This window comes from Coregonus clupeaformis, chromosome 15 (genome assembly GCF_020615455.1).
Source record: "Coregonus clupeaformis isolate EN_2021a chromosome 15, ASM2061545v1, whole genome shotgun sequence".
In the NCBI taxonomy this organism is placed as follows: Eukaryota; Metazoa; Chordata; class Actinopteri; order Salmoniformes; family Salmonidae; genus Coregonus; species Coregonus clupeaformis.
Window position 1 is genome coordinate 29,384,543 of NC_059206.1, and position 22,730 is coordinate 29,407,272.

At 42.9% G+C, this 22,730-nt stretch overlaps 1 protein-coding gene across 3 annotated transcripts in view; it reads left to right on the forward strand.

Annotated features, from left to right (window-relative positions):
- The window catches only part of LOC121582614 (erbin), a 147,481-nt gene that overhangs the window by 23,997 nt on the left and 100,754 nt on the right, over positions 1-22,730 (forward strand). For all 3 annotated transcript variants that reach the window (XM_045225095.1, XM_041898542.2, XM_045225096.1), the window contains exon 2: positions 2,657-2,732. The gene's annotated coding sequence lies outside the window, so the exon portion shown is untranslated. The remainder of the gene's footprint in view (positions 1-2,656; positions 2,733-22,730) is intronic.

Sequence of the window (22,730 nt, forward strand, 5' to 3'; positions counted from 1 at the left end):
AAAATACAATAATGGGCAAATTGAATGACCATTTAGCTCACATGAATTAAAGATTGATTCTAGGGATGTTAATCGGTTAGCCGGAGAAAATACATTTGACCAGTCATGCTTATCGGTCTATAGGGTCAATTTTGGCGCTTGTGTATTTTCGTTAGTCGTCATGCATTTTATTTATCACACGCCCACAGCATACAGATAGCCTTGTTTGAGGAGTGGAATAGTCTACCACCTGTCATACAGCACGAGAGTAGCTCCTCAAAGCCTGTAGGCTACTGGAGTGAAACCTGCTTTTGTAAGCCCAGTCATTGCGCAACAAATAACAATTCAAAATGCAATCGCGTGTTAACTTTGGTAGCCACGATTTAAAAGGAGCTATTTTATTTGGAGTTGTCAACCGTGATGGCGAGATCATGGAGCGGGCAGTCCTTCCCCGGGAGGAAGAGCAGCTCCGTCTTGCCGAGGTTCAGCTTGTGGTGGTGATCCGACATCCACACTGATATGTCTGCTAGACATGCAGAGATGCGATTTGCCACCTGGTTATCAGAAGGGGGAAAGGAGAAAATTAATTGTGTGTCGTCAGCGTAGCAATGATAGGAGAGACCATGTAAGGATATGACAGAGCCAAGTGACTTGGTGTATAGAGAGAATAGGAGAGGGCCTAGAACTGAGCCCTGGGGGACACCAGTGGTGAGAGCACGTGGTGCGGAGACAGATTCTTGCTACGCCACCTGGTAGGAGCGACCTGTCAGGTAGGACGCAATCCAAGAGTGAGCAGCGCCGGAGATGCCCAACTCGGAGAGGGTGGAGAGGAGGATCTGATGGTTCACAGTATCAAAGGCAGCAGATAGGTCTAGAAGGATAAGAGCAGAGGAGAGAGAGTTAGCTTTAGCAGTGCGGAGAGCCTCAGTGACACAGAGAAGAGCAGTCTCAGTTGAATGACCAGTCTTGAAACCTGACTGGTTTGGATCAAGAAGGTCATTCTGAGAGAGATAGCAGGAGAGTTGGCTAGAGACGGCACGCTCAAGAGTTTTGGAGAGTTTTGGTCTGTAGTTGTTGACATCGGAGGGATCGAGTGTAGGTTTTTTGAGGAGGGGTGCAACTCTCGCTCTCTTGAAGACGGAAGAGACATGGCCAGCGGTCAAGGATGAGTTGATGAGCGAGGTGAGGTAAGGGAGAAGGTCTCCGGAAATGGTCTGGAGAAGAGAGGAGGGGATAGGGTCAAGCGGGCAGGTTGTTGGGCGGCCGGCCGTCACAAGTCGCAAGATTTCATCTAGAGAGAGAGGGGCGAAAGAAGTCAAAGCATAGGGTAGGGCAGTGTGAGCAGGACCAGCGGTGTCATTTGACTTAATAAATGAGGATCGGATGTCATCAACCTTCTTTTCAAAATGGTTGACGAAGTCATCCACAGAGAGGTAGGAGGAGGAGGATTCAGCAGGGAGGAGGTCGCAAAGAGCTTCCTAGGGTTAGAGGCAGAGGCTTGAAATTTAGAGTGGTAGAAAATGGCTTTAGCAGCGGAAACAGAGGAAAATAATGTAGAGAGGAGGGAGTGAAAAGATGACAGGTCCACAGGGAGTCTAGTTTCCTCAATTTCTGCTCGGCTGCCCGGAGCCCTGTTCTGTGAGCTCGCAATGAGTCGTCAAGCCACGGAGCAGGAGGGGAGCACCGAGCCGGCCGGGAGGATAGGGGACATAGAGAGTCAAAAGATGCAGAAAGGGAGGAGAGGAGGGTTGAGGAGGCAGAATCAGGAGATCGGAGGGAGAAGGATTTAGCAGAGGGAAGAGATTATAGGATGGAAGAGGAGAGAGTAGTGGGAGAGGGAGAGCGAAGGTTGCGACGGCATATTACCATCTGAGTAGGGGCAGAGTGAGTAGTGTTGGAGGAGAGCGAGAGAGGAAAGGATACAAAGTAGTGGTCGGAGTCTTGGAGGGGAGTTGCAGTGAGATTAGTAGAAGAATGAAAAAATATATAAAAATAATAATATATGTATGCACTCACTAACTAAGTCGCTCTGGATAAGAGCGTCTGCTAAATTACTAAAATGTAAATGTAAGAACAGCATCTAGTAAAGATGAGGTCAAGCGTATTGCTTGCCTTGTGAGTAGGGGGGGACGGTGAGAGGGTGAGGTCAAAAGAGGAAAGGAGTGGAAAGAGGGAGGCAGAGAGAAATGAGTCAAAGGCAGACGTAGGGAGGTTAAAATCACCCAGAACTGTGAGGGGTGAGCCATCCTCAGGAAAGGCGTCAAGCTCATTGATGAACTCTCCAAGGGAACCTGGAGGGCGATAAATGATAAGGATGTTAAGCTTGAATGGGCTAGTGACTGTGACAGCATGGAATTCAAATGAGGAGATGGGTCAGGGGGAAAAGAGAGAATGTCCACTTGGGAGAGATCAGGATTCCTGTGCCACCGCCGCGCTGACCAGATGCTCTCGGGTATGCGAGAACACATGATCAGACGAGGAAAGAGCAGTAGGAGTAGCAGTGTTATCTTTCTCCATATTGGTTTAAGTAGATAAAGATAATTTGGCTTGGATAATCCTGTCTAATAAGGGTAATGGGCCAATAACGGGCCATTTAGGCTTAACGCTAAGATTATGAGAAGATTTAGCGTAAGTGTATCTGTACTTAACCAACGTATCTGCTTATTCCCTTCTCCAGATAAGCACCTGTGCTGCTGTTGGGTCTCTCACCTGCCACCAGCTGGGATCCAGTAGCCCGGGTCATAAATGACAAGGTAAGGTAATGGCCTGCTGGGCTTGACTTTGAGCCTTGCTCTGTGTAATGGCCTGATGGGCTTGACTTTGAGCCTAGCTCTGGCTAACATCATGACTCTGATCAAGGCTGGTTGATGAAATGTGGTGGTTTTTAATGAAAATAAGCGTTTTCTTCTGAGAACTATATAGACTACCCCTCACGTATCCTTTCTGTAACATGGCAATTGTATTGGATCCTCCATAGCCTTCATGGCCTTGCTCTGTTACTGGTCTGACTTTAGCTTTCTCAAGCATATGGAATTTGCAATAAGGCCTAGAAAGAGTTGTAAACATGCTAGTTTCTGTGTTCGCTCGCCTACATGATCAATATGTCTGACTCAAGACTGCTCTCATGCCTGTTAAATCGGTCATTTAAGACACTTTGGTCGGCCAATGTGTCATATATTTTGGCCTCCAGGAGAACAGGGTGGGGTGCTGCTCCTGTTGATGCTTGTCAGTTTTGGGCACATGTTTTGCATAAGCACACCAGCAGCAGCGCTCCTCTGAGCCTTTTGGGTAAAACACTGCGGTAAATTCTGTATGGAAATGTGCCATGGTGGTAGTGCATTTCCATACAGGATTTACCGCAGTGTTTTACCCAAAAAGCTCAGACTTTTCGGTTTCCATCTACGCATGCCAGCACCCGTGTCTCACTGGGCCATGGCTCCGGCGGACCTGCTCTCACTTGGGGCCAAAGCCAGGCCATTGGTACTTTTCAGCTAGGATTTACATAACAATGGCTAACTGTGAACACCTTCTCACAAAGCAATTGTTTTGATTATGCAGAGGTTGTTGATTTGTAGATTGCAAATTGACTGCAAGAATCCCAAACTGATATAATATTTGACTAAAACATAATCATTTCAAACCTTGCTTACATTTGTAAATGGTCACGTCTCTCTATTATGCGTGGGAATACTTGGGAAAAGATTTCCAAACTTAAAATCTCTTGAAGCTGATTTCCTGGTGTTTTACAGTCAATGTCCAACAATGAAAACTTGAGGGGCCAAATAAAACCACCCTCATAGAGGAACAGATACAATGATTTGACTGCAAATGTGGGCCTGCCTACATACTCTTAATACATGCCTACAGACTTCAATCTACACACAGTGTGGGGGTTAAGCTCTCTGCTGATAAACTACACCAGGGTAGACAAATTGCAAGAAGAGCCTGTGCTTATCCTATACTGTCGCATAAAAAGCTTTTCGAAGTAGGCTGAGTTGTTTCAGAAAACCTAGTGTTGCAAGATATATTTTAATAAATGGCACATTTCCAATGGGGATTTACCCCAGTGTTTTACCCAAAAGGCTCAGACTTTTCTGTTTCCATCTACGTGAGCCGGCATTTTGCCTGCTTATTTGTGATTGTGTGCTTGCAAAGTGATACGCAGATTGCACGTTGCGATAGAAAGATTGCATCAGTAACAAAGGTATAACAACTTTTGTCAATAACTTGCCCGGTTGACAGCTTGTCAATAACTGGTCCACACCTGTGTCATTCATTACTGTCCTAAACAGCTTTTCAGTTATCTAATAATAGTCCTAATTAATTAGTGTGCAAAGCTGTCATCAAGGCAAAGGGTGGCTACTTTGAAGAATCTCAAATATAAAATATAATTTGATTTGTTGATCACTTTTTTGGTTACTACATGATTCCATATGTGTTATTTCATAGTTTCGATGTCTTCAATATTATTCTACAATGTAGAAAATAGTAAAAATAAAGAAAAACCTTGGAAAGAGTAGGAGTGTCCAAAGAGATTCTCCATGTAGGCCTGCTCCAGAGTGCCCAATTGGACTGGTGCTGCCAGTCAGCCCCTTTCCAGAGCCCCACCAGGACTAATGAATGAGGCTGTACGGGAGATCAAACACTCTGGAAAAAGAGTAAACGCAGGCCTAGGGCCTATATGAGGAAGGAAGACACATTAAAGCCGGGTCACTGTGAAGCACTTCATGATAATAATGTAAATGAATAACATTTGATTGGTTGGTTGAAGAGTTCTGTTTCTCCTGCACAATGTTGTTGTTTCTATAGTACATTTTAGGCGCTCTCGCTCCCTTATTAATCAACTAATACCTGTGCTACACTGCTTGGATCAAGTGTTCAACAGAACATCAAACGCAGCCGGCTTCTCCAGAGATGAATCCTCTTAAGCCACTGTTTAATTTCAAACAGGGAAGTGTAGCCTCATTGTTGGCTAAGTGCTGGGCTGCTGAGAGAGAGTGATAGCGGGAGAGAAAGGAAGAAAGAGCAGATGAGAAAGAACAATGAGGAAAAGCACAAGAGGGAGGAAGAGTGAGGGAAAAGAGAGGAAGAGACAAATGGAGAGAAAGAAACAAAGGCTGTGGTTGAGATCCAGGTTGAATGCAGGGGGTTGTTGCTGATAAATGCCTTTGCATTAGAGGCTATATATCCCAGTGAGCCCTTTAGAACAGCAGCAGCTCCATAGCATCAAATCAAATCAAATTTTATTGGCCACATGCGCCGAATACAACAGGTGCAGACATTACAGTGAAATGCTTACTTACAGCCCTTAACCAACAGTGCATTTATCTTTAATAAAAAAGTAAAATAAAACAACAACAAAAAAGTGTTGAGAAAAAAAGAGCAGAAGTAAAATAAAATAACAGTAGGGAGGCTATATATACAGGGGGGTACCGGTGCAGAGTCAATGTGCGGGTGCACCGGCTAGTTGAAGTAATATGTACATTTGGGTAGAGTTAAAGTGACTATGCATAAATAATTAACAGAGTAGCAGCAGCGTAAAAAGATGGGGTGGGGGGGCAGTGCAAATAGTCCGGGTAGCCATGATTAGCTGTTCAGGAGTCTTATGGCTTGGGGGTAGAAGCTGTTGAGAAGTCTTTTGGACCTAGCATCTCTTCCGTGATGACAACAGAGTTCAATGATAGTGCTCAGTCCACCCTTCCTCACTACACTCCCTTCCAGTGTATTTTCCATTGCAGGAGGTTGCCTGGCCTGGTGTTGTGGCTGATTTACTGCCATGTTGAGCTCTCAGGATACCACTGGATAGACCAGTGGTTTTCAACCACTGTGCTGTGACACACTGGTGTGCCTTGAGGAACTCTCAGGTGTGCCGTGAAAGGCATATGGAATGTTGACTTGTAAGCACTAGTGCCGCTCAGATAATACATTAAATATCAAATGGTTACATCGGTATCGTTGTCCGGTGCGCTCAGGCTGTTAGATTTGTATCATTTGAGCGGTGCGCATCACAAGCAAAGTCATTTGTATAATTTTATTTTGCCTGGCTGTGAGAATCGTTAGCACAGGCAAGTCTGATTAGGCTTAGCTGTACCACAGCCTCTGCCATAGAAACAAACGGAGCATGCCTTTGTGTCCGTGGTTGCACCTTAAATGCAGAAAACCGCTTGTCTCTAGCTCAAACCGTTCAAAAATAGAAAATCTAGCTCAGATTCACGGGACATTTAAAAAAAGGTGCACATAGGGCTGTTACCGTGACCGTATTACCGCCACACTGGCGGTCACAAGTCATGACCGCAGTCAAATTCCACGTAACCGTTTTGTCACTGTTACTAGGCTTCTCCAAAACTGCACTCTAATGCTGCTGATGGTCATTAGTAGCCTACCAAACTTGCTAATTGCCAGTTGCTAATGGCCTGGTACTCAGCACCCTATTGTCGCTCTAATCACTCTGACATCAATACAAATGTGATCGAAAATCAAATCAAACACTTCATAAGAGCCCATGAGCTCATGTTGCACAACATTTCTATAGGCGATACAATTGCGTGGGAAAACAGATGGCCTCTATTAAAAAGAGGAGGATCCCATCAGTTTTCTATAGGCTAGGCCTACTATATTTATTTCTCAACTTTCCTAATATTAAGCACATTGCTTCTCTTTACAACAGGAGTATAGCCTACCTGGCTGGCATGAAAATGAACCACAGGAAAAGCGTCCTCCATTCGCTATTTAAGTGCATAGATTACATGTATTATTTTCTCCTGCCACTGTCAAAACGAATTTCACATATATATTTAGTATATGTAAAGACAAGATTAAATTAAGAATAGTCTGATGTGGGACAATATTATCACTTGTGAATGATGCCCAGGGTGTGCAGTAAGGCAAGAAATAGCGCATGCCTTTTTTTGTTGTTGACTTTTTCAAATCATAGTCGACACATGTAGCCTCAGTGTTGGAAAAAGTACCCAATTGTCATACTTGAGTAAAAGTAAAGATACCTTCATAGAAAGTGACTCAAATAAAAGTGAAAGTCACCCAGTAAAATACTACTTGAGTAAAAGTCTAAAAGTATTTGGTTTTAAATATACTTAAGTATCAAAAGTAAATGTAATCGCAAAAATATACTTAAATATCAAAAGTAAAAGTATAAATAATTTCAAATTCCTTATATTAAGTAAACCAGACGGCATAAATCCTACACAAGTCTGGTTCATCCTTGGGAGCAATTTCCAAAGGCCTGAAGGTACCACGTTCATCTGTACAAACAATAGTATGCAAGTATAAACACCATGGGACCACGCAACAGTCATACCGCTCTGGAAGGAGATGCGTTCTGTCACCTAGAGATCAATGTACTTTGGTGCGAAAAGTGCAAATCAATCTCAGAACAACAGCAAAGGACCTTGTGAAGATGCTGGAGGAAACGGGTACAAAAGTATCTATATCCACAGTAAAACGAGTCCTATATCAACATAACCTGAAAGGCCGCTCAGCAAGGAAGAAGCCACTGCTCCAAAACCGCCATAAAAAAGCCAGACTACGGTTTGCAACTGTACATCGGGACAAAGATCGTACTTTTTGGAGAAATGTCCTCTGGTCTGATGAAACAAAAATAGAACTGTTTGGCCATAATGACCATCGTTATGTTTGTAGGTAAAAGGGGGTTGCTTGCAAGCCAAAGAACACCATCTCAACCGTGAAGCACGGGGGTGGCAGCATCATGCTGTGGGGGTGCTTTGCTGCAGGAGGGACTGGTGCACTTCACAAAATAGATGGCATCATGAGGAAGGAAAATTATGTGGATATATTGAAGCAACATCTCAAGACATCAGTCAGGAAGTTAAAGCTTGGTCGCAAATGGGTCTTCCAAATGGACAATGACCCCAAGCATACTTCCAAAGTTGTGGCAAAATGGCTTAAGGACAACAAAGTCAAGATATTGGAGTGGCCATTACAAAGCCCTGACCTCAATCCTATAGAAAATGTGTGGGCACAACTGAAAAAGCGTGTGTGAGCAAGGAGGCCTACAAACCTGACTCAGTAACACCAGCTCTGTCAGGAGGAATGGGCCAAAATTCACCCAACTTATTGTGGGAAGCTTGTGGAAGGCTACCCAAAATGTTTGACCCAAGTTAAACAATTGAAAGGCAATGCTACCAAATACTAATTGAGTGTATGTAAACTTCTGACCCACTGGGAATGTGATTAAATAAATAAAAGCTGAAATAAATCAATCTCTCTACTATTATTATGACATTTCACATTCTTAAAATAAAGTGGTGATCCTAACTGACCTAAGACAGATAATTTTTACTAGGATTAAATGTCAGGAATTGTGAAAGACGTGAGTTTAAATGTATTTGGCTAAGGTGTATGTAAACTTCCGACTTCAACTGTATGTAAGATAGCCTCATATTCGTAATGTGGTGAGTAGATTGGATAGTCATAAGTAAGGCAAAAAATATAACTCAATAACTCTTCGCAAAAAATACTGTTCAATGCATGGCTGAGTGCGTAGAATAGGCCTAGGCTAAAACAGATACGTTTCTTGTTTCTTTGCATGGGGGAAAATGTTGTCTTTTTATAAACACATTTCATTAAATTCTACTACACTTTATTTGACTGGAGACATTAGCAGAATATTTTTTTATAGGACAAATTAAATTGTAGCCTACTCTGCTGATAGTGACAAAAATATCAATAAAAACAACTTTGTCTATATAATAGGCCTATGAGAAGGGGAGACGCAAATATAATATGACGTCCATCTGAACTGGAGGACAAAATTATTGTCCAACAACAAACTTTTAAGTGGCACTGACCCAACAATGATAAATGGTGAATATGCACAGTGTGCACTCACCGGGGATATTGCAGATGCTCTCCACTGGTGTCATTAAGATGGGCTATAATGTTGTTCGCTCAATTGAGTTGAGAATTTTGACGATTAGTATTTTCGTTGTCTTCTCTTTACAGCAATAACCATTTGCTTTCCGAAATTTTATTTTGAAATATTGCGATATGCCTGGTTTGGCGCCTCGACGTTTCACAGACAGTTGCAACTCAGTAATAATCTGCCCAAATTGCGCACAGTGCCTTTCCTTCCGACTGTAGGCAATGCGATTTAAAACAATCCACAACTTATTTTTTACAAAGAAGCTAAATATCCTCTGTGGCCAAATCATGCTTTAGTAGCCTATTTTGAATGATTTTATTTATTTCTGTATAGACAGGAGTAAGCTAATTAGGCTATATAGTTTTGGCTATTTAATTCCATTTACTTTAGGAAAAGCTTAGCTTCCCCTAGCCTTATGGACGTGCCGCCTATGCTTGCATATTAAACAAGTAACTGCATGTAACTTCATTCAGTATTCGAGTCCAGGCTGCGGATGACATGTTTTTTTTGTGGGCCATTCTAAATCCAAAATAATTCCACAAGTACATTATATTAGTAGGCTATACAGTGGGAAAAAAAGTATTTAGTCAGCCACCAATTGTGCAAGTTCTCCCACTTAAAAAAGATGAGAGAGGCCTGTAATTTTCATCATAGGTACACGTCAACTATGACAGACAAAATCAGGAAAAAAAATCCAGAAAATCACATTGTAGGATTTTTAATGAATTTATTTGCATATTATGGTGGAAAATAAGTATTTGGTCAATAACAAAAGTTTCTCAATACTTTGTTATATACCCTTTGTTGGCAATGACACAGGTCAAACGTTTTCTGTAAGTCTTCACAAGGTTTTCACACACTGTTGCTGGTATTTTGGCCCATTCCTCCATGCAGATCTCCTCTAGAGCAGTGATGTTTTGGGGCTGTCGCTGGGCAACACGGACTTTCAACTCCCCTCCAAAGATTTTCTATGGGGTTGAGATCTGGAGACTGGCTAGGCCACTCCAGGACCTTGAAATGCTTCTTACGAAGCCACTCCTTTGTTGCCCGGGCGGTGTGTTTGGGATCATTGTCATGCTGAAAGACCCAGCCACGTTTCATCTTCAATGCCCTTGCTGATGGAAGGAGGTTTTCACTCAAAATCTCACGATACATGGCCCCATTCATTCTTTCCTTTACACGGATCAGTCGTCCTGGTCCCTTTGCAGAAAAAAAGCCCCAAAGCATGATGTTTCCACCCCCATGCTTCACAGTAGGTATGGTGTTCTTTGGATGCAACTCAGCATTCTATGTCCTCCAAACACGACTGAGTTGAGTTTTTACCAAAAAGTTATATTTTGGTTTCATCTGACCATATGACATTCTCCCAATCCTCTTCTGGATGTACTCTAGCAAACTTCAGACGGGCCTGGACATGTACTGGCTTAAGCAGGGGGACACGTCTTGCATTGCAGGATTTGAGTCCCTGGCGGCGTAGTGTGTTACTGATGGTAGGCTTTGTTACTTTGGTCCCAGCTCTCTGCAGGTCATTCACTAGGTCGCCCCGTGTGGTTCTGGGATTTTTGTTCACCGTTCTTGTGATCATTTTGACCCCACGGGGTGAGATTTTGCGTGGAGCCCCAGATCGAGGGAGATTATCAGTGGTCTTGTATATCTTCCATTTCCTAATATTTGCTCCCACAGTTGATTTCTTCAAACCAAGCTGCTTACCTATTGCAGATTCTGTCTTCCCAGCCTGGTGCAGGTCTACAATTTTGTTCCTGGTGTCCTTTGACAGCTCTTTGGTCTTGGCCATAGTGGAGTTTGGAGTGTGACTGTTTGAGGTTGTGGACAGGTGTCTTTTATACTGATAACAAGTTCAAACAGGTGCCATTAATACAGGTAACGACTGGAGGACAGAGGAGCCTCTTAAAGAAGAAGTTACAGGTCTGTGAGAGCCAGAAATCTTGCTTGTTTGTAGGTGACCAAATACTTATTTTCCACCATAATTTGCAAATCAATTCATTAAAAATCCTACAATGTGATCTTCAGGATTTTTTTTCTCATTTTGTCTGTCATAGTTGACGTGTACCTATGATGAAAATTACAGGCCTCTCTCATCTTTTTAAGTGGGAGAACTTGCACAATTGGTGGCTGACTAAATACTTTTTTCCCCACTGTATGTAAAGACCAGATTAAATTAACAATAGTCTGATGGGTGAGAATATTATCAAGTGCTTGTCAAATTGTGAATGAGAGCCTGATGAAGTGTGTGCAGCCTGCGCAATAAACAGAGCAGAGCACGTCTTTAGTCGTGTCATGCAGCCTTAGAATGTATAAAAAATAAAAACATACTGTGCATTTGGGAAGTATTCAGACCCCTTCCCTTTCTCCACATTTTGTTACGTTACAGCCTTATTCTAAAATTGACTAAATTCATTTTTTCTCTCATCAACCTACACACAATACCCCATAATGACAAAGTGAAAACAAGTTTTTAGAAATATTTGCAAATGAATAAAAACATTTTACATAAGTATTCAGACCTTTTGCTATGAGACTCGAAATTGAGCTCAGTTGCATCCTGTTTCCATTGATTATCCTTGAGATGTTTCTACAACTTGATTGGAGTCCACCTGTGGTACATTTTATTGATTGGACATGACTTGGAAAGGCACTCACCTGTCTATATAAGGTCCCACAGTTGCCAGTGCATGTCAGAGCAAAACCAAGCCATGAGGTCGAAGGAATTGTCTGTAGAGCTCAGAGACAGGATTGTGTCGAGGCACAGATTTGACATTTTTAGTCATTTAGCAGACGCTCTTATCCAGAGCGACTTACAGAGTGCATACAATGTGTATATATATATATATTTTTTTTTACATTCTTTTTTTTTTTATATACTGGCCCCCCTGTGGGAAACAAACACACAACCCTGGCATTGCAAATGCCATGCTCTTCCAACTGAGCTACATCCCTGGGGAAGGGTACCAAAACATTTCTGCTGCATTGCATGTCCCCAAGAACACAGTGGCCTCCATCATTCTTAAATGGAAGAAGTTTGGAATCACAAAGAGTGTTGGGCGCCCGACCAAACTGAGTAATCGGGGAACTCTGACAGAGCTCCAGAGATCCACTGTGGAGATGGGAGAAGCTTCCAGAAGGACAACCATCTCTGCAGCACTCACTCCACCAATCAGGTCTTTATGGTAGAGTGGCCAGATGGAAGCCACTCCTCAGTAAAAGACACATGACAGCCCGCTTGGAGTTTGCCAAAAGGCACCTAAAGGACTCAGACCATGAGAAACAAGATTCTCTGGTCTGATGAAACCAAGATTGAACTCTTTGGCCTGAATGCCAAGTGTCACGTCTGGAGGAAACCTGGCACCATCCCTACGGTGAAGCATGGTGGTGGCAGCATCATGCTGTGGGGATGTTTTTCCGCGGCAGGGACTAGGAGATTAGTCAGGATCGACAGAAAGATGAACAGAGCAAAGTACAGAGAGATCCTTGATGAAAACCTGTTCCAGAGCACTCAAGACCTCAGACTGGGTCGAAGGTTCACCTTCCAACAGGACAACGACCCTAAGCACACAGCCAAGACAATGCAGGAGTGGCTTCTGGACAAGTCTCTGAATGTCCTTGAGTGACCCAGCCAGACCCTGGACTTGAACCTGATCAAACATCTCTGGAGAGACCTGAAAATAGCTGTGCAGCGACGCTCCCCATCCAACCTGACGAGCTTGAGAGGATATGCAGAGAACAATGGGAGAAACTCCCCAAATACAGGTGTGCCAAGCTTGTAGCATCATACCCAAGAAGACTCAATGCTGTAATCGCTGTCAAAGGTGCTTCAACAAAGTACTGAGTAAAGGGTCTGAATTCTTATGTAAATGTGATATTTCCGTTTTTTATTTTTAATACATTTGCAAAAATGTCTAAAAACCTGTTTTAGCTTTGTCATTATGATGTATTGTGTGTAGATTGATGAGGGGAAAAAACAATTTTATCCATTTTAGAATAAGGCTGAAACGTAGCAAGGGGTCTGAATACTTTCCTAATGCACGTTTTTGCATGACAATCACCGGCTGACAAAATGTAATGACTGCCACAGCCCTAGGTACACACAAATGAATCATCTTGAGTAAGGAACTGTGAAAATAGTTCAAATAAACCCTATTTAATCCCCCAAAAGTTTGGATGATTTGCAGTATGGATCAGATGTGATGGAGGTCATTACAACAAAATAAATTAATAGGGGAATTTTAGGTGAACCGCAGATTTTTTTTTATCCCATCAAGGTGTGCCACGTAAAAAAAAAAAAAAGGTTGGGAACCACTGGGATAGACTACTGATCCTGTAACTATAGAGGGGTCCGATTCCCTGCAGCTCCAATGGCCGGGCTTGAAACTAATCTGTCTTGGAAAAAAAGGTTGACACGACCAAACAGTGGATGTAAGAAACGTGCAGAGATACAGTGACTTGCGAAAGTATTCACCCCCCTTGGCATTTTTTCTATTTTGTTGCCTTACAACCAGGAATGAAAATTGATTTTGTATCTTTTGATTTACACAACATGCCTACCACTTTGAAGATGCAAAATATTTTTTCTTGTGAAACAAACAAGAAATAAGACAAAAAAAACAGAACTTGAGCGTGCATAACTATTCACCCCCCCAAAGTCAATACTTTGTAGAGCCACCTTTTGCAACAATTACAGCTGCAAGTCTCTTGGGGTATGTCTCTATAAGCTTGGCACATCTAGCCACTGGGAATCTTGCCCATTCTTCAAGGCAAAACTGCTCCAGCTCCTTCAAGTTGGATGGTTCCGCTGGTGTACAGCAATCTTTAAGTCATACCACAGATTCTCAATTGGATTGAGGTCTGGGCTTTGACTAGGCCATTCCAAGACATTTAAATGTTTCCCCTTAAACCACTCAAGTGTTCCTTTAGCAGTATGCTTAGGGTCATTGTCCTGCTGGAAGGTGAACCTCCATCCCAGTCTCAAATCTCTGGAAGATTGAAACAGGTTTCCCTCAAGAATTTCCCTGTATTTAGCGCCATCCATCATTCCTTCAATTCTGACCAGTTTCCCAGTCCCTGCCGATGAAAAACATCCCCACAGCATGATGCTGCCACCACCATGCTTCACTGTGGGGATGGTGTTCTCGGGGTGATGAGAGGTGTTGGGTTTGCGCCAGACATAGCGCTTTCCTTGATGGCCAAAAAGCTCAATTTTAGTCTCATCTGACCAGAGTACCTTCTTCCATATGTTTGGGGAGTCTCCCACATGGCTTTTGGCGAACACCAAACATTTTTGCTTATTTTTTTCTTTAAGCAATGGCTTTTTTCTGGCCACTCTTCCGTAAAGCCCGGCTCTGTGGAGTGTACGGCTTAAAGTGGTCCTATGGACAGATACTCCAATCTCCGCTGTGGAGCTTTGCAGCTCCTTCAGGGTTATCTTTGGTCTCAATGTTGCGCCTCTGATTAATGCCCTCCTTGCCTGGTCCGTGAGTTTTGGTGGGCGGCCCTCTCTTGGCAGGTTTGTTGTGGTGCCATATTCTTTCCATTTGTTAATAATGGATTTAATGGTGCTCTGTGGGATGTTCAAAGTTTCTGATCTTTTTTTATAACCCAACCCTGATCTGTACTTCTCCACAACTTTGTCCCTGACCTGTTTGGAGAGCTCCTTGGTCTTGGTGGTGCCCCTTGCTTAGTGGTGTTGCAGACTCTGGGGCCTTTCAGAACAGGTGTGTATATATACTGAGATTATGTGACAGATCATGTGACACTTAGATTACACACAGGTGGACTTTATTTAACTAATTATGTGACGTCTGAAGGTAATTGGTTGCACCAGATCTTATTTAGGGGCTTCATAGCAAAGGGAGTGAATACATATGCACGTACCACTTTTCTGTTATTTATTTTTTAGAATATTTTGAAACAAGTTATTTTTTAAATTTCACTTCACTAATTTGGACTATTTTGTGTATGTCCATTCCATGAAATCCAAATAAACATCCATTTAAATTACAGGTTGTAATGCAATAAAATAGGAAAAACGCCAAGGGGGATGAATACTTTTGCAAGGCACTGTAAACGTGTGTGCAGGTATGAATTGCAGGTGTAATTGTTTGATCAGTGTCTTTTTTATTGGTTTAATTACATACAGCAAGCAACACACAGCAGCAGTGTAGAGTTAGAACTAGCCTATGTGTGTCTTATCCTGACTTTCTGTGAGTTGCCTTTGTTTTGCATAATCTGCGTCCAGTATTGTGGACTGCACTGAGGCCTCTTGTTTGAATGCATGAACATGCATGATACATGAATGATGAGCTGTGCTCTGTCTGTAAATAAACAGTCAACAAGGCAGAGGCTAGGCTACATGCAATGGGAGACAACAAAGACTGAGCTAGCTGTGCTGCTTATCTGAAAAGGAACTGGCAAAGAACATGACACCTGGCATTTTATATTAGGCCCAAGACTAGCCTGTATGTTAAATATATTTACAAATGTGAATAATGCATAAATGTCTAAACTTAATGTGCCAACTGGCTAGCAATAGCTTCTAGTGGACAGGCTGGACACATTTCAGGTGAATTAGTTTGTATCCGTTTTGCCTGATGGATTAGTGGGAGGGCTTTTTAGGCATTTGGATATAAATTCTGACTGCAAACTCCAAATGTCTTTCTTTACCCTGTGAAATGAACTTGAAGTGAACTTGAAGCGGAGAATATGTACCCAGTGGAAGTCTGCGTCTCTGTGTCCCTGGATTGGTTTGCTGCTGTTGTTGTTCTCCTGGGGTGTGTGTGAGAGAGAGAGACCGATATATGCCTTGGGCTGTACAGAAGTGTGTGTCCAAGCCAGACTCCCAAGGCTGTCTGCGCACTGGCCGAAGGGGCCACAGAATCAATGGATTTAACAGATGTCAGTGTGAGCTCGACTGTGTGTGTTATATTCCCATATAGGCTAATCCACAAGAGAAATGTCGCAATGTACAGAATATGGTGGTGATTAGGGCTGGTACAATTACCGTATAATCGTGTAACCGACGATTATGGATGAAGACCGTCCATGAAAATGAAATAACCGTCTTAACCGTAAAAACAAAAAAAGCCTGGCATTTGTGAGGTTGAGTCCATTTGACTGACCAATAACCGTCATCCAAAATTCCATGTGGTGATGTCATTGGTTAGGCTGTACATTTCCTTACTTACTCTTTTTTGTTGTTGTTGCATAGTCTACGTGGATATTGTCTAGGCCTTCTCTGTCTATGTTCGTACTACTCTGAATAGTGTTGAAGTTTCATATCCATTAGCCACTCTGGACTGCTGCTAATGCATCCAATATTGACGTTATTTTATGTAAGCTTGGTGTTCATAATGTTGCTTAACCTCAGAGGCTGTATTTGTCACTGGTGTTATGAAGACAGACTGTAAGCCCCTTGACAAACAAGGCAATGAATCACGCTTAGGGTGATGTTTCTCTTTTGTCACACAGGGCCAACCAGGAAATGATAATTCCCTCCCCTTACTAGCTCAGGTAGCATATACCCACACCAGTCACTGAACATAGTGAGAGGGTTGTCATTAAACCCTTGTGGGCAGAGAGGAGGAGTGAGAACAAGAAGAAAAGAAAGAGCGAGGTAGACGTAATGTGTTCCCCAGTGTTATGGCTGTGGTCAGGACCAGAGAGCCATTCGAGCTTTCCTCCTCTAGCGAATCTCCTGTTTCTTCTTGACCTCTGGCTTTACTGAGCTGCTTACTCTCATCTCTGCTGCTCAGCTTCCTTCTCCTTTCATCTCGACATCTTGACTAGTGCTCCTCTCCAAATCGAGACTCCAGCTTAAGCAATGTTCTCAATCTTTACTTCTTGCTTACGGTAGAGGTTCCAACCACAGAACTAGGGTCAGATTTACACAACACACAATCCTTACCTTAACCATTTCGGCGTTACTGGTTATGGGCTCTGCTTCTCTTTTGCATATTATAGCCACAGTAGAATTCTGACACCATGTTCTGTCTTCACTTCCTGCTAGTGGTAGCAGCAGAGTTATTTTTCTCACAGAAGTGTTGACAGATCAGCCTCAGGCCTCAGCACTTGTCACTGTACTGTACATGACGGTAGTGGAACACTGAGGGCCTAAGCTGCCAACTAGGGGTGTTGCGTTTAAACGAAACAAATACCTAAGTTAACAATGCTGTAACCTTAGCAGATATGCATCTTTCAAATTATTTGCTACTGATATAAAGCGCTCCCCACGTCATCCTGGTTAACAGTTGAAAAAATAGCAGAGAGTGAGACAGGGAAGCGACAGCAGCAAAGTCCTCAATGGCAATACTTTGAAAAGTTAAATGAGAAGGTTGTGAAATACAAACTTTGCGAGGTGGAATTGAGCTACAGCCCAGACAGCACACATACAGTACATCTCGCAGACGATGTAGTATGGAGAGTGTTTGCACATTGGCAAGATTTCGCTGCGACGTCGGCATTCGATCGCATTTGTCCTTCAGCCGCTGTTTGGACAATGCATGTCAAAGCTGCTAAATTATACTGGCAATAATAAAAAACAATACGCTTTACATTTTTGTCATTTAGCAGACGAGTGTATACATTTTCATACTTTTATTTTTCATACTTCTCTCCCCATGGGAATCGAACCCACAACCCTGGCTTTGTAAGCGCCATGCTCTACTCTACCAACTGAGCTACATGGGGCTATAGTACTAAGTGATTTTGTTTGTGGGTAAAATGAAGAGAGAAGATTCAAGTTAATGTCAAGTTTATTAGGTTATTGCTATACCATCAAGTTCTTAGAAGAACTCCAGAAGAGAGAAACAAGGAACAGAGAAACAGAAAACAGAAACATCACATTTAACAAAAATATAGCTTATGCAGACGGTGTGCAGTTACTTCGATAAAGATGGAATTAAGGTTTAATTACAGGCTAAGAGCAGTGGATATGTGATGAATAGATTTTCAAAAAAAGGTAACATTTGAGCCACGTGGTGAAAAGAATGCATGGGACAAGTACTGTAATCAGAAAATGTGCTTTTATTCATTTATTTAAGCCTATATGCTTTATACATATTTTCTAATAAAAGTATTGCCAACCAGGACCCAAAAATGTTTGACTGTCCATGGGTAGGCTATGCCTAAAAGATGTGAAACGTGCTCCCTGCGGGTGAAGAATGATTATGCATCGAGAGAAGGCAGCATTGTGACACTCGTCCCCAGTCAGCACGCAAACCTTTGGCCGATGTATCAAAATGCGTAAGGAATATGTAGTTTGGAGAGCGTTTGCACATTGGCCAGACGACGCCGAGACATCAGAATAGAATGTTGATGCCTGGCCGATGTAGGCATACATTATGCAAGACGTCTTGCCAAGTGCTAACACTCTCCATACTACATCTTCCCGATGTATCATGTATACATCGTGCCTTCGTTGGGCAGACGTACAGTACCAGTCAAAAGTTTGGACACACCTACTCATTCAAGGGTTTTTATTTATTTTTACTATTTTCTACATTGTAGAATAATAGTGAAGACATCAAAACTATTAAATAACACATGGAATCATGTAGTAACCAAAAAAGTGTTAAACAAATCAAAATATATTTTATATTTGAGATTCTTCAAGTAGCCAACCTTAGCCTTGATGACAGCTTTGCACACTCTTGGCATTCTCTCCACCAGCTTCACCTGGAATGCTTTTCCAACAGTCTTGAAGGAGTTCCCACAAATGCTGAGCACTTGTTGGCTTCTTTTCCTTCACTCTGCAGTCCGACTCATCCCAAACCATCTCAATTTGGTTGAGGTCGGGTGATTGTGGAGGCCAGGTCATCTGATGCAGCACTCCATCACTCTCCTTCTTGGTAAAATAGCCCTTACACAGCCTGTTGAAAAACAAATGATAGTCCCACTAAGCCCAAACCAGATGGGATGGTGTGTAGCTGCAGAATGCTGTGGTAGCCATGCTGGTTAAGTATGCCTTGAATTCTAAATAAATCACAGACAGTGTCACCAGCAAAGCACCCCTACACCATAACACCTCCTCCTACACATGCGGAGATAATCCGTTCACCTACACCGCGTCTCACAAAGACACAGAGGTTGGAACCAAAAATCTGAAATTTGGACTCCAGACCAAAGGACACATTTCCACCGGTCTAATGTCCATTGCTCGTGTTTCTTGGCCCAAGCAAGTCTCTTCTTCTTATTGGTGTCCTTTAGTAGTGGTGTCTTTGCAGCAATTTCACCATGAAGGGCTGATTCACACAGTCTCTTCTGAACAGTTGATGTTGAGATGTCTGTTACTTGAACTCTGTGAAGCTTTTATTTGGGCTGCAATGTCTGAGGCTGGTAACTCTAATGAACTTATCCTCTGCAGCAGAGGTAACTCTGGGTCTTCCATTCCTGTGGCTGTCCTCATGAGAGCCAGTTTCATCATAGCGCTTGATGGTTTTAGCGACTGCACTTGAAGAAACGTTCAAAGTTTTTGACATTTTCCGTATTGACTGACCTTCATGTCTTAAAGTAATTATGGACTGTTGTTTCTCTTTTCTTATTTGAGCTGTTCTTGCCATAATATGGACTTGGTCTTTTACCAAATAGGGCTATCTTCTGTATACCCCCCCACCCCCCCTTCCCCCCACCTTGTCACAACACAACTGATTGGCTCAAACACATTAACTAAAGATATTCCACAAATGAACTTTTAAAAGGCACACCTGTTCATTGAAATGCATTCCAGGTGACTACCTCATGAAGCTGGTTGAGAGAATGCCAAGAGTGTGCAAAGCTGTCATCAAGGAAAAGGGTGGCTATTTGAAGAATCTCAAGTATAAAATATATTTTGATTTGGTTACTACAGGGTTCCATATGTGTTATTTACAATGTAGAAAATAGTAAAAATAATGAAAAACCTTTGAATGAGTAGGTGTGTCCAAACTTTTGACTGGTACTGTATGTGTGCTCTCTGGGTCCCAATTTTGATGTCTACACGATCTACGGCCGACTCTGTGATGCAGAGCGGCCATGTGACGGTGCAGCGAGCATGCATTTCGACCTCGCACACTCACAGCCACCCTCCCGTCGACCTTCTAAATGGAACGCGATCTACTAACGATATACCACTGTCAGGCTGACATCGGCGAGATGTATGTGTGCTGTCTGGGAGTGGCAGTACAGGTGCAATGCTGAAAGGGAGGCACCGTGAGATCCAACCCTTTGCTGGCAGCAGTGCGATAAGGGACGGCGTGAGAATCTCAGCGCTAATTACAAAATGATTGCAGTTGATTTGCAGTCATTGGCTATAGTAGAGGATGTCAGCCTCAATGTTGCCCTAATGGCATGTCGAAAAAAAACGTAACAGCCCAGATGGAGAAATAGTGCAATTATTGCTCTGCAAGTAGGCCTACAAAGCGTGAGCTCTCAAACGTGGCGCAACAGGTTGTTGGACATCACTGCAATTACCCATTGCATTAATGAGAAGTGGTAAATGAAGTCCCATGTACTACTAACAACTGAGAACTTGGAGAGGCACACAGCAGAGAACCTAAAACAGCATTAACTACGATCGTTGCTGGGTGGGTGGGGGACAGCAGTAAGGTGAGTGGCGTACTCCTGAGTGGCGCAGTGGTCTAAGGCACTGCATCGCAGTGCTAACTGTGCCACTAGAGATCCTGGTTCGAATCCAGGCTCTGTCGCCGCCGGCCGCGACCGGGAGACTCATGGGCGACGCACAATTGGCCCAGCGTCGTCCAGGGTAGGGGAGAGAATGGCCGGCAGGGATGTAGCTCAGTTGATAGAGCATGGCGTTTGCAACACCAGGGTTGTGGGTTCGATTCCCACGGGGGGCCAGTATAAAAAAAATATGTATTCACTAACTGTAAGTCGCTCTGGATAAGAGCGTCTGCTAAATGACTAAAATGTTTAAAAAAATTAATGTAAATGTCCGGTAGGATGTCCACTAGATAGTACAGCCACAAAGTCACAATTGGCTATATTGTAAAAATTCAGAAAAACAAATATTCGCTTTATGGTCTTAATTTAGGGTTAGTCATAAGGTTAGCAGCGTGCTTAAGGTTAGGGTAAGAATCACATTTTAAGAAGAGAAATTGTAGAAATAGGCAGGGTTTATGACTTTGTGGCTGTGGTAACTAGTGACAACCGTCTGGTAGGTAGCCAGGTCTGCGGTAGATTGAACTGCATTGCCCCTTAGTGGTCATAAGCAGGGCCTTATCTGAATTGGGAATTTACAGCATTTAATGATTTCTTTTTTTCTCATTTAAAACAAAAAAAAACTGCCAACATGTTCTTTCACTGCAGCAGGTTCAGAGGCAGGATCATCATAACAAATTAGCCTGTTGTGGTGCTCGTGGTGACCCAGAGGGGGAAGGGGGAGAGCCAGAACGAGAAGAGGAAGGATGTTCCGTTCTATTAAACCCCATGTGATTTGGACAAGCCTCACTTCTCACTTTTACTAATGGACACATACAGGTCTGCCTTTGATCTCCTTGGCGTTTTGTTGTGGTTTCGCTGCACCGGCTTTCCTACCGATCCTTGACTTCGCCGATGTCATTTACAAAATAGCCTCCAACACTCTACTCAGCAAATTGGATGTAGTCTATCACAGTGCCATCCGTTTTGTCTCCAAAGCCCCATATACTACCCACCACTGTGACCTGTACGCTCTTGTTGGCTGGTCCTCACTACATATTCGTCGCCAAACCCACTGGCTCCAGGCCATCTATAAATCACTGCTAGGCAAATCCCCGCCTTATCTTAGCTCATTGGTCACCATAGCAACACCCACCCGTAGTATGCGCTCCAGCAGGTATATCTCACTGGTCATCCCCAAAGCCAACACCTCCTTTGGCCGCCATTCCTTCCAGTTCTCTGCTGCCAATGACTGGAACAAATTGCAAAAATCTCTGAAGCTGGAGACACTTATCTCCCTCACTAACTTTAAGCATCAGTTGTCAGAGCACCTTACCGATCACTGCACCTGTACACAGCCCATCTGAAATTAGCCCGCCCAACTACCTCATCCCTATATTGTTATTTATTTTGCTCATTTGTACCCCAGTATCTCTATTTGCACATCATCTCTTGCACATCTATCATTCCAGTGTTAATACTAATTGTAATTATTTTGCACTATAGCCTATTTATTGCCTTACCTCCATAACTTGCTACATTTGCACACACTATATATATTTTTCTGTTGTATTTTTGACTTTATGTTTTGTTTACCCCATATGTAACTCTGTGTTGTTGTTTTTATCGCACTGCTTTGCTTTATCTTGGCCAGGTCGCAGTTGTAAATGAGAACTTGTTCTCAACTGGCTTACCTGGTTAAATAAAGGTGAAATAAAAAAATAAAGGGCTGCGTCCCAAATAGCACCCTATTCCCTATAGTCTAGTGCACTGCTTTTGACCAGAGCCCCTATGGGCTCTGGTCAAAAGTAGTTCACTATATAGGGAATATAGTGCCATTTGGGACACGGCTCCGCCTCTTGTAACTTAGAGTGCCCCCCACATAAATTAAATTAGCATAATAAAACAATCCCCATAAAAATCTGTCAGTTTAAGTTAAGATATTGTTTTTTTTTGCATTGGATGCGCATCCACCTATGTCGCACTTCCGCATCTGAAAGGTGACAGAGATAGAGCGGTGTTTGTCAGACTGAGACATCCCGAAAAATCGGTCTTCTCACAAAATAGTCTGTAGCATCTGAACGATTTGGCCTACAAACTATTATTACCCCCTTTATGGAAAAGCTTCAAGTTCCTTGGCATGCACATCACTGACAACCTCCTCCCAGAGTGCGAAGAGCCTAGGCGTGACCCTGGACAACACCCT